Here is a 9,426-nt window from a genome sequence, read left to right as displayed (position 1 = left end):
CAAATTCACGACTTCTACTGTCTCTTTGTGAGGTAGAATCTGTTTTTCCTCTTGTTCTACCATCCTTAACAAATCAAGGGATAAGTTACAGTATCTGTTATCCTCAAAGTCTTGAGATCCCTCTAGACACATATCCCGCTCAAAAGGAGACTCTGAGTTAGTAGCAATGTCGCTCACATTGTTGATATCTGGACCTGTTGTAGGTGCGAAGGAAGATACAAAGAACAAGAGAATCGAAGAACAGTGATATGTATGGTATGATCATGGATGAAAGAATAAAAGAATATTTACACGGAATAAGACAAAAATATGCATTTCATTGAAATAACGATTTTGAGCATAAGCCTATTTCACAAAAGGGACTCTTATTACTCCTAGGCCTAGAACAATAAGTGTGTTTTGAACATTACTCTGTGTTAGTTCTAAAGACTACAGGAATCTCTTCCGCAGTCTAATTATTTAGAACACTTCCCGGCTCATAAGGGCGAATCCCCGACAAATTTTCTACTCTAGTTTCTTCTTCGTATATGGTGTTGATGTCCAAAATTTCCAACATTCCTTCCACGATTTCCTTTCTCGATGTCCCCCGCTCAGGGTGAATGACTCCTCCAGACACAAAAGTCTTCGATATATGGAGAAAGATCATTGGTTCCCATTCGATTTCTTCCCCGCTCAATCGTGCTCTCCTTCTCTCTTGCTTCTTCTCCAGTTCTTTCTTTCTTTTTTTCATGTCTGGCTTAAATCCTAACCTAAAATGGTCTTATTTGTCCTTTATTGTTGGTGCATTAATCCTTTCTTAGAGGTATCTCCTGAGTCCTCTTCCTGGTAGGGCTCCTTTTCCAACAATTAGCCGTAGGCCCATTCTTGTGGTTTTAGATAACCTAGGCGTTAGAATCATATTGCCTTTGGTGATGAATGTCGCATTCACAAACTCTAAAGACCGAAAGGAACATTCGATTACTTCATTATTTGCATCTAGATAGGGTGCGTTACTGGTCACCGCTGCGATGATGTCTTCTCCAGCATTTATTGTTACCAACCGACCTTCGTTTACCAATTTCAACTTTTGGTGTAGCGATGAAGGGACTGCCCTTGCCGAGTGTATCCATGGCCTCCCAATAGGCAATTATACGAAGGCTTAATGTCCATGACTAAGAAATCTACCTAGTACATGCTCGGCCCGATTAGAAGGGTATTTCGATTCTGCCTATTACCTTCCTTTCTGTTCCATCGAATGCCCTCACTATGTTTTGGTAGACCTTCATGTGAGAACTATCTATAGGCAGTCTGTTCAGCGTATATAACGGTAGAACATTTAAGGTTGATCCGTTGTCAATCAATACCCCTGGCAATGTATACCCCTTACAGCAGGTCGTGATGTGCAAAACCTTAGTCGATCCCTTACCTCCTGGCGATACTTCATCATCATTGAAGAATATGAAGTTGTCGGCACTTATGTTGTTGACTAAGCGGTCTAGTTTGTTTACAGAAATATCGTTAGCAACATAAGTTTCATTCAGCACCTTCATCAATGCGTTACGATGGGTTTCTGAGCTTAAGAGTAAGGCCAGAACTGATATACGAGCTGGCAGTTTATGCAACTGTTCCACGAAGCTATACTCACTGTGTTTTAGAAACTTCAAGAATTCCTTGGCTTCTTTTTCCGTTACTGATCCATTAACAGTTGGTTTAAGTCCCGCCGGCTTCTCCTTCTTTTGCTCAATCACCAATGATTTTCCTTTAACATGCTCGACTATTGTATTTTGGATATCGTAACGCCTTCCGCTGCGAATATAAAAACCCTCTTCCTAACCTTCCTCTGATGCATTAACCAGATCTCCTCTCCTGGGATTATCACATTGCAGTTATAGTTCCATGGTACCCTTTTGCTATCTTTATAAGGGAAAGCAACGGGCTTCTGGATTACGACATTTGGTGCAACTTGTGCCCCAGCTTCATTAATTTTTGGGCATGATATGATAAACACTGGGTGGTTGACTTTGTAAATATTCTTTGTTGACCCCTTTTCTGAGGCACACACATCTGCTTATTCTGGGCTCCCGACATACTCGAAGAATTCTAGCTCCTTATAATCCATTAATCTTTGTACTAGAGCCCTAAATTCATTGCATTTCTGAATCTCATGATCCTCTCGATTATGGAATTTGTAATAATTCTTTACTTCTCGCGGTCTGTCCGTTGAATTCTGTGTCATCAACCCTCTTTCCACGATTATCTTCTATACTTCTTTTAGCGGGGTATTTACTTCTGCGATATTCATCTTGATTTCCTTTCCTGAATTCTCGATTATCGCATTTATCCCCTTATCCCTATGGTTAGGTAACGGATTCTTCGCACTAGGTATATCATCAAATTTCATGATGCCTATGTTGATGAGTCTTTCGACTAATTTCTTGAAAGTGGTGCAGTTTTCTATCGAGTGTCCTGTGGCTCCCGCATGGTATTTGCATTGGGCGTTTGCGTAATACCATTTGAGGTATGGAGGTTGCATTGGTTTTAGATAGAAGGAGGACACGCCATGTGCATCAAATAAACTTTGGTATGACTCCTTATACGTCATGGGAATGGACATAAATTGAAGTTTCTCCCTATTTTGTTTTGTGTTGGGCTCTTGTCCGCGTGAGCCCTGCTGACCAGTGGTTGTCGACCTTGGTTGGCTTACGGTGATTGATTTCAAATATGTGCTCACATTATTTACCTCGTGCTCTTTCTTTCACAGTGCTGACCTTTTGGCATTTTCTCCAACCTCTATTTTTCCGTACCTTATCGCATTTTCTATCATTTCTCCAGACATCACTATGTCTAAAAAACTCTTGGTTGCGCTACCCAGTATGTGATTAATGAAAGGTGCTTTCAGTGTATTAATGAAGAGCATGGTGGTTTCTTTTTCTAGCAGAGGTGGTTGAACTTGTGTGGCCACCTCTCTCCATCGTTGGGCATATTGTCTAAAGCTTTCATTATGCTTTTTCTCCATGTTCTGTAAAGTGATTCTATCAGGGGCTATGTTCGCCACATGACCGTACTGCTTCATGAAAGCTTGTGCTAGATCATTCCATGAATTGATCTAGGTATGACTCAGTTGGTTGTACCATTTAGAAGCTGCCCCAACCAGGCTTTCTTGAAAGCAGTGAATCAATAGTTGGTCATTATTGACATGGCCTGCCATTCATCTGTAGAATATAGTGATGTGAGCTTCGAGACAGCTAGTCCCATTGTACTTCTCAAATTTCAGAGTTTTGAACTTGGGGGGAAGCACCAAGTCTGGAACTAAACTTAATTCCTTAGCATCGTTTCCACCATGATAATCGTCATTTTCCATTTCTTTAAATTTTTCTTCTAACCATCTACACTGTTCTTCAAGTTCTTTCGGGAGCTCTACCTTTGTCTTTTCTGTTTTTATCACTTCATCGAGATCGAGGACAACAAGGTTAGTCGGGTTATCTCCTGGATTGGAGCCCGAGCCAACCTGATAGTTCATCGGCACTGAAACACCAACATGAAATGGCTGAGGCCTAATTGTGATCGATGGCCTTCTTGGGTACATATCAGGTTGTGTCTGAACGTTCGTTAGGGCAAAACCTAGAGGGTAGATAGGATCTTCATTATCATCTCCCGCATTGATCATGGGACTTTTCCCTTTTTTCTAATCTGTCAGCCAATAGTCGCGTTAATTGATCCATCATACTTTTTTGGGACTCCAGCATTTGGTCTCTCACATCTTGTTGGATTTTGCCTAGCTGTTCTTGCATACGTGTTTGTAGTTGATCCTACATCTCTTTTTGTATTTGTTCCAATCTCTCTAACCTTTGGTCTATTGCTTTTGTTTTTCCTCTTGTATCGTAACGATGTTCCAGGGTAACTGCTATGATTTTTAGGGTTTTTTATGAGTTTTAGTGGGTATGATACAATGCTGATGCATGAATGTAATGAATGCAAAAAAAAACGTTGATTCTGATTCAATTTCATTAGAGTAACTTTTCTAGAAAACAAGTTTCTTTACATAAAACAGATTACATATAAGGCTTGGCCTTGATACTTAAAGCCTTAACCTACCTAAGAAGTCAAGCTAGCTCTCAGCCTCGGTCCGATTCTGACTCATATTTTAAACTCAGCACATCGGCCTGTACTGCTAATGTTTGTAAGTGATTAGCCACTTCCTGTCGCCACTGTTCAGATGTTTTTCCTAACCCAGCGGTTCTCATTGACCTTCGCAACTTCTTGTAGTCTGTTTTCAAACTGCCTAAATCCTCTTCAGCCTTGTTTTTTCCTTTTTTGAGTCTTTCCGCTTCTAGTTTCGGGACATCGACATCTAACCTCAGGTGCATTTTTTCTTCCTCCAATTGCTTTATCCTTTTTTCTAGTTCCAGACTCTTTCTCTCAAAATCTTGTCTGATGATTTCTAGCTCAGAAGGGATCACTGTCAAATGTTCTTCCATTGATCGAGTGTTTTCTTGATCCGACATAGGAATGTTGTCGTTGTCCTTTGATCCCACCATCGGTCATACTTAGGGGTAGTCATAGGATTGGCTGCAAACCTTTTGATTCTACGAGTTTGGTTCCAGGCATTTGATATCTCGCAAACTTTCTTTTTGTAGTTATTCCCCATGTATACGAACTCGCACTAAGCTAACCCATGTGTTGGTGGCGTAAACTATCTGGATCTGTACTGTCTTAATGCAAGCAGAGGAGCGTACCCGATAGCTCCCCATATTCCTAATAAGGGAACCCAATCGACATCTCCGCATAGATATAATATTTCGTCAGGAACCATCCATGGGGCTCTCCATTCAACGTCTTCCTCTTACAAATTCTGAAGAACAGTCATCCAATTTTCCTCTGTAATATCATCTCGTCTAGGTGTAGCCACTAACTCTTTCAGTGAAGAGTAGTTTTCAGAGAAAATATGATATGAGACCTTTTCCACTTTCCAAAAATAGCTGTGGAACTAAGATAGCAAGAGCTGTGCACACCTAATAAATCTCCCTTCACCCGCTCTTCGACAAGCATTCAATGATCTGAAAGTTTCAGCCAAGATCGTGGGTACAGGTGTGGCCCCTTTACTAAGCCTGTCAAAAAGATCGGAAACCACCTCGTTTATATGCCCCAAAGCTTTGGGGAAGATAAATAGTCCATAAATGCTCAAAGCGAACACATCTAACCTCCTTTTCACATCGGGATGGCTAAGATTAGATCCCTCAAGTTCCTCCAAGGAATGCATTTACAATCTCATTTTTGTTTAATCCGGGTTGTAACCCACTGTTCGTTCATCCCTGTAATGTTCATCAGCCTTTTTGAGAATGCTGGGACATTGGTAGCTTTGGAATAAATTTTTTCAACCTGAATCTTTGGGCAATGGAGCAAGGCCGTGTACTCTTCTATAGTAGGTACCAAATCTACCTTTCCTAAAGTGAAGCAACTGTAAGCAGAATTCCAATATTGGGCGAGGGCTCGAAACAGGTGTTCGTCTACCTTGACATAGAGCAGATAAGGTAAATCCCCATAATGACAATAGAATAGCTGTTTGATCTTGTCATCCCACTAACCCTAAATTTCTTTCATCTCTTGAGATTATTCTGAGTTACGCTGATCCGAGTAAAATCCCACAACTCTGACACATACCCTTCGGTAAGACTATCACCTTTCTTTTGCTGTGTTGTCTCAGCCCATATCCGAACAGCTGCATTGTCCTCTACTTTATCAAAAAACCCATTTTTCCATGATAAGTTATCTACTTAGCAACCGAATGTGAATCAACACCTTTTGTGATGAAAATGCCATGCAAATACAATCAAAGTAAAACAAAGCAAGTCAGTATTTCATACGCAGTTTAAAGCAAACAAGGAATAACAAACATAGCACTTGCTCAGGTAACCACTAGGGTTTGGTGTAACTCTACCTAAGGTGGGTTCCTACAGCTCGCTATATGCGGCTCGGTTCTAAAGTAAAGGTACCCGAACCAGCAGATTCCTCGATCTTCACCTATTGTAGGCTTATACAGACCGAGTTCAGTTCAGAGGAATACATTTCCTTATGGCTGCACGGAGATGAAAATCTCACGAAGACATAGGTACGGATGTATCCCGAAAGTGATCCACTATCCTGCACGGAGGTGAAAACCTCACGAAGGAATAGTTTCTCGCTTCCACTTAAAGGGTGTGACCACAACGGTCATGCAATGCAATGTGCGAAGGTATATGCATAAAAAACTTGAAGAAATAAAGAAAACATAAATAAAACGATGAAAACTGTAAGGAAAACGGATGAAATGCAATGAAAGGATCGTAAGTTTAAAACAAATTTTCAATTTTCGACAAAGGACAAAAATTAATCAACTTATGGCTCGACTCTCAACTTCCCCAATAGAGTCGCCAAGCTGTCGAAAACATCTTTTTTGAAAAACGGGAATCGACTTTAGATTTTAGAAATGAAGACGAAAAAACGGGAGTCGCCACCAATCCTTTTTAATGAGGTGTGATCGAATCACCTTAAATTAATCATTTTAATAAAAGTTAAGATTTACTAAAACGATAATTTTGGGTCTACGAGAATCAGAAAATGAGTTCGGGAGTCAGTTATGTACGAGGAAAGATTAGCACCCTCGTGACGCCCAAAAATTGGTACCTAGTTGATTAATTAGTGTCTTAGTGTTGAAACTTTGAAAACTTGAAAGACTTTAAAATACGATCCATCTTTTTGTAGAAACACTTGAATGTTAAAGACCTTCTCGTCTCGAAATAATAAAATGTCACATCCAGTAAGTTAGGACACAACATCTTGAATTTTCGAGAACAGGCTTGCCTTTTATTTAAAATTTGTGTATTTTAACCTATTAAAAGGGGAATCGATTATTTAGAGTAAACGAGAAAAATCGAAACCCAGTAAGTTAGGGCATGTTTTCTCGAATTTTCAAATATCGAATATTGCCTTTATTTGCAAAAATTCTTATCTCGAGGTAACAAGATGTCATATCCAATAAGTTAGGACACAACACCTCGTATTTCCGAGAGTAAGCATTTTATTTAAAATTCGTATTACAATTTTAAAAGAATATTCCATTATTTAGATTAAACGAGAAAAATTGAAACCCAGTAAGTTAGGGCACGGTTTTCTCGAATTTCTAAATATGAAATATTGCTTTTATGAAAGAATTATTTTAATGTGTCGAGCAAAAAATGATGTGATTTATAGTGAAGCAAATTATGGTGCTAATACATGTAAAAATAACAGATGCGATAGTACATAACAATAATATGGGCAAGAATAAAAAATAAGATACATAAATAAATAAAAGGCTAACTAAAAAACATAAGTAAATAAATAAGTAAAACTATTAAAAAGTTTAAAAAATAAAAAATAAAATAAAAATAAGAAATGAAATAGGCAAAAACAATAAAGAAAAAATGTATTAAATGAAACAAAAGAAGAAGTGATAATAATAATAATAATAATAATAATAATAATAATAATAATAATAATAATAATAATAATAATAATGTAATAAATAAATAAACATAAAAAGGAAAGTATATAATATAATAACAATATGAAATTAATTAGTTTAATACTAAGATAATAATAATAGTAATAATATAATGATAATAGTATTAGAAAAATAAGATGAAGATAAATGCAAATATAACAACAATGCTAATAATATATTAAATTAACTAACTTCAAACTAAAATAGAATATATATAATTAACTAATTTAAAATTAAAATAGCAAAAGTAGCAAAAAAGGACTAATCAAAATCTAAATAAAATTTAAAAGGGGGAATTCGGATAAACAAGGGGGCAGAGGACGGATTTGGAAAATGCTTGAAAACTGAGGGACCGGTTGGGAAAATATTCCTAGCCCTTATACGCTGTGTTTCATCTGTCTGCCTCTTCAAATGGTCCGAGGACCAAATTGCAACGGAGGTAAAATTACGCGGTCAAATTAAAATGAAAGGAAAATAAAAAGGATTAAATTAAAAGAGTAAAAAATACGGAAGGATCGCGGTCGTAAATATCCCATCAGATGCAAAACACGCGGATCCCTTTAAGCCGAGTCAGGTCGCACACGGGCTCAATCCAAATGACGCCGTTTCGGCGTTAGATGCCCAGGTGCAAAACGGCACCGTTTGTCCCCTAGTATTTAAGTCATTTTTTTTTTTCATTTTTGCTTTATTCTTGTTTAAAAAAATCAGAGAACACACCCCACCCCCCCTTTCTCCTTTCGGCTAGGGTTTCAAAACCCATCCTTGCCACCGTTCATCGTGGCTCTTTGAAGCCCCCAAGGCCTCCACCGTCGACTGTGGTCGAGGCCACGAAGATCCAGGTGAGTTTTTCCTTTCTATTTTTTATTTAAAATTGATTTATAATGAAAATAAAGAGATAAATCACAAAAAAAAATAAACTAAATGAATAAGAGAAACGAAGATTAAAATCAACCTTTTTCCTTCTGTTGTTTTGCTTTTTGATTTTCAATATTCGTGTCTAACAATCTTTTTCTCTCTTTTTTTTCTTTTTCAAAAGAAAACCAAAAAATCCCCTTTTACATTCATGATTCGGGCTTTTTAAAGCCGATTTACAAATCTTATTTTTACTATTTCAATTGCTCCTGTCTTTTCTTTCTTTTCCTTGCAGGAGGCGATGGTGGCAGAGTGATGGTGGCCGATGGTGGCTTCAGGCTCTAATAGTGGTAGGTTGCGGCGCCACTTGTTGTTAGGGGGTTAGGGTTTTGTCCTTTTCTGAAAATAGGTTTAGGTAGTGGGCTTTTAGGCTGTTAGGTTTTAGTTGGGTTTGGGTTTGATTTGTTTGGGTTAGGATTGTAATGGGTTTTGGTTTTGGGTAGGTAGTTGGGTTTATTTTATTTTATTGGGCCCGGGCCAAAATTGGTGTGTATAGATAGGATTTGTTCCTGATTCACTATGGTAATTTAAAGTGAATAGGATTTATTCCTAATTCACTACGGTAACTTAAGGCGGATAGGATTTGACCTGAAAAGGGTAATCCTGATTCGCTACGGTTACGTGATATATGATTCATTATGTTAACCTAAGGTGGATGGATTTGACCTGAAAAGGGTAATCCTGATTCGCTACAGTTACACAATACATGATTCCTTATGATAACTTAAGGTGGGTAGGATTTGACCTGAAAAGGTAATCCTGATTCATTACAGTTACATGAGATGTGACTCGAGAGAGTGCTTGATGATTAAATGTCCTAAGGGTTATTTCTAAATATGAATTGATGGAATATGGAAATGTACGCTTTGAGTGTAATATGAAAAGGATGTTACATGAAACATGAAAATGAGTACTAAATGATATAAATTAATTGAAACTCTTTTGAAAATTTCGGTAATGCCTCGTATCCTATCCCAATCTCGTGTACAGGTATGGGGTGTTACAGTATATGC

Source organism: Gossypium arboreum, chromosome 12, assembly GCF_025698485.1.
Source record: "Gossypium arboreum isolate Shixiya-1 chromosome 12, ASM2569848v2, whole genome shotgun sequence".
NCBI classification, from domain to species: Eukaryota; Viridiplantae; Streptophyta; class Magnoliopsida; order Malvales; family Malvaceae; genus Gossypium; species Gossypium arboreum.
This window is presented reverse-complemented; position numbering follows the sequence as displayed.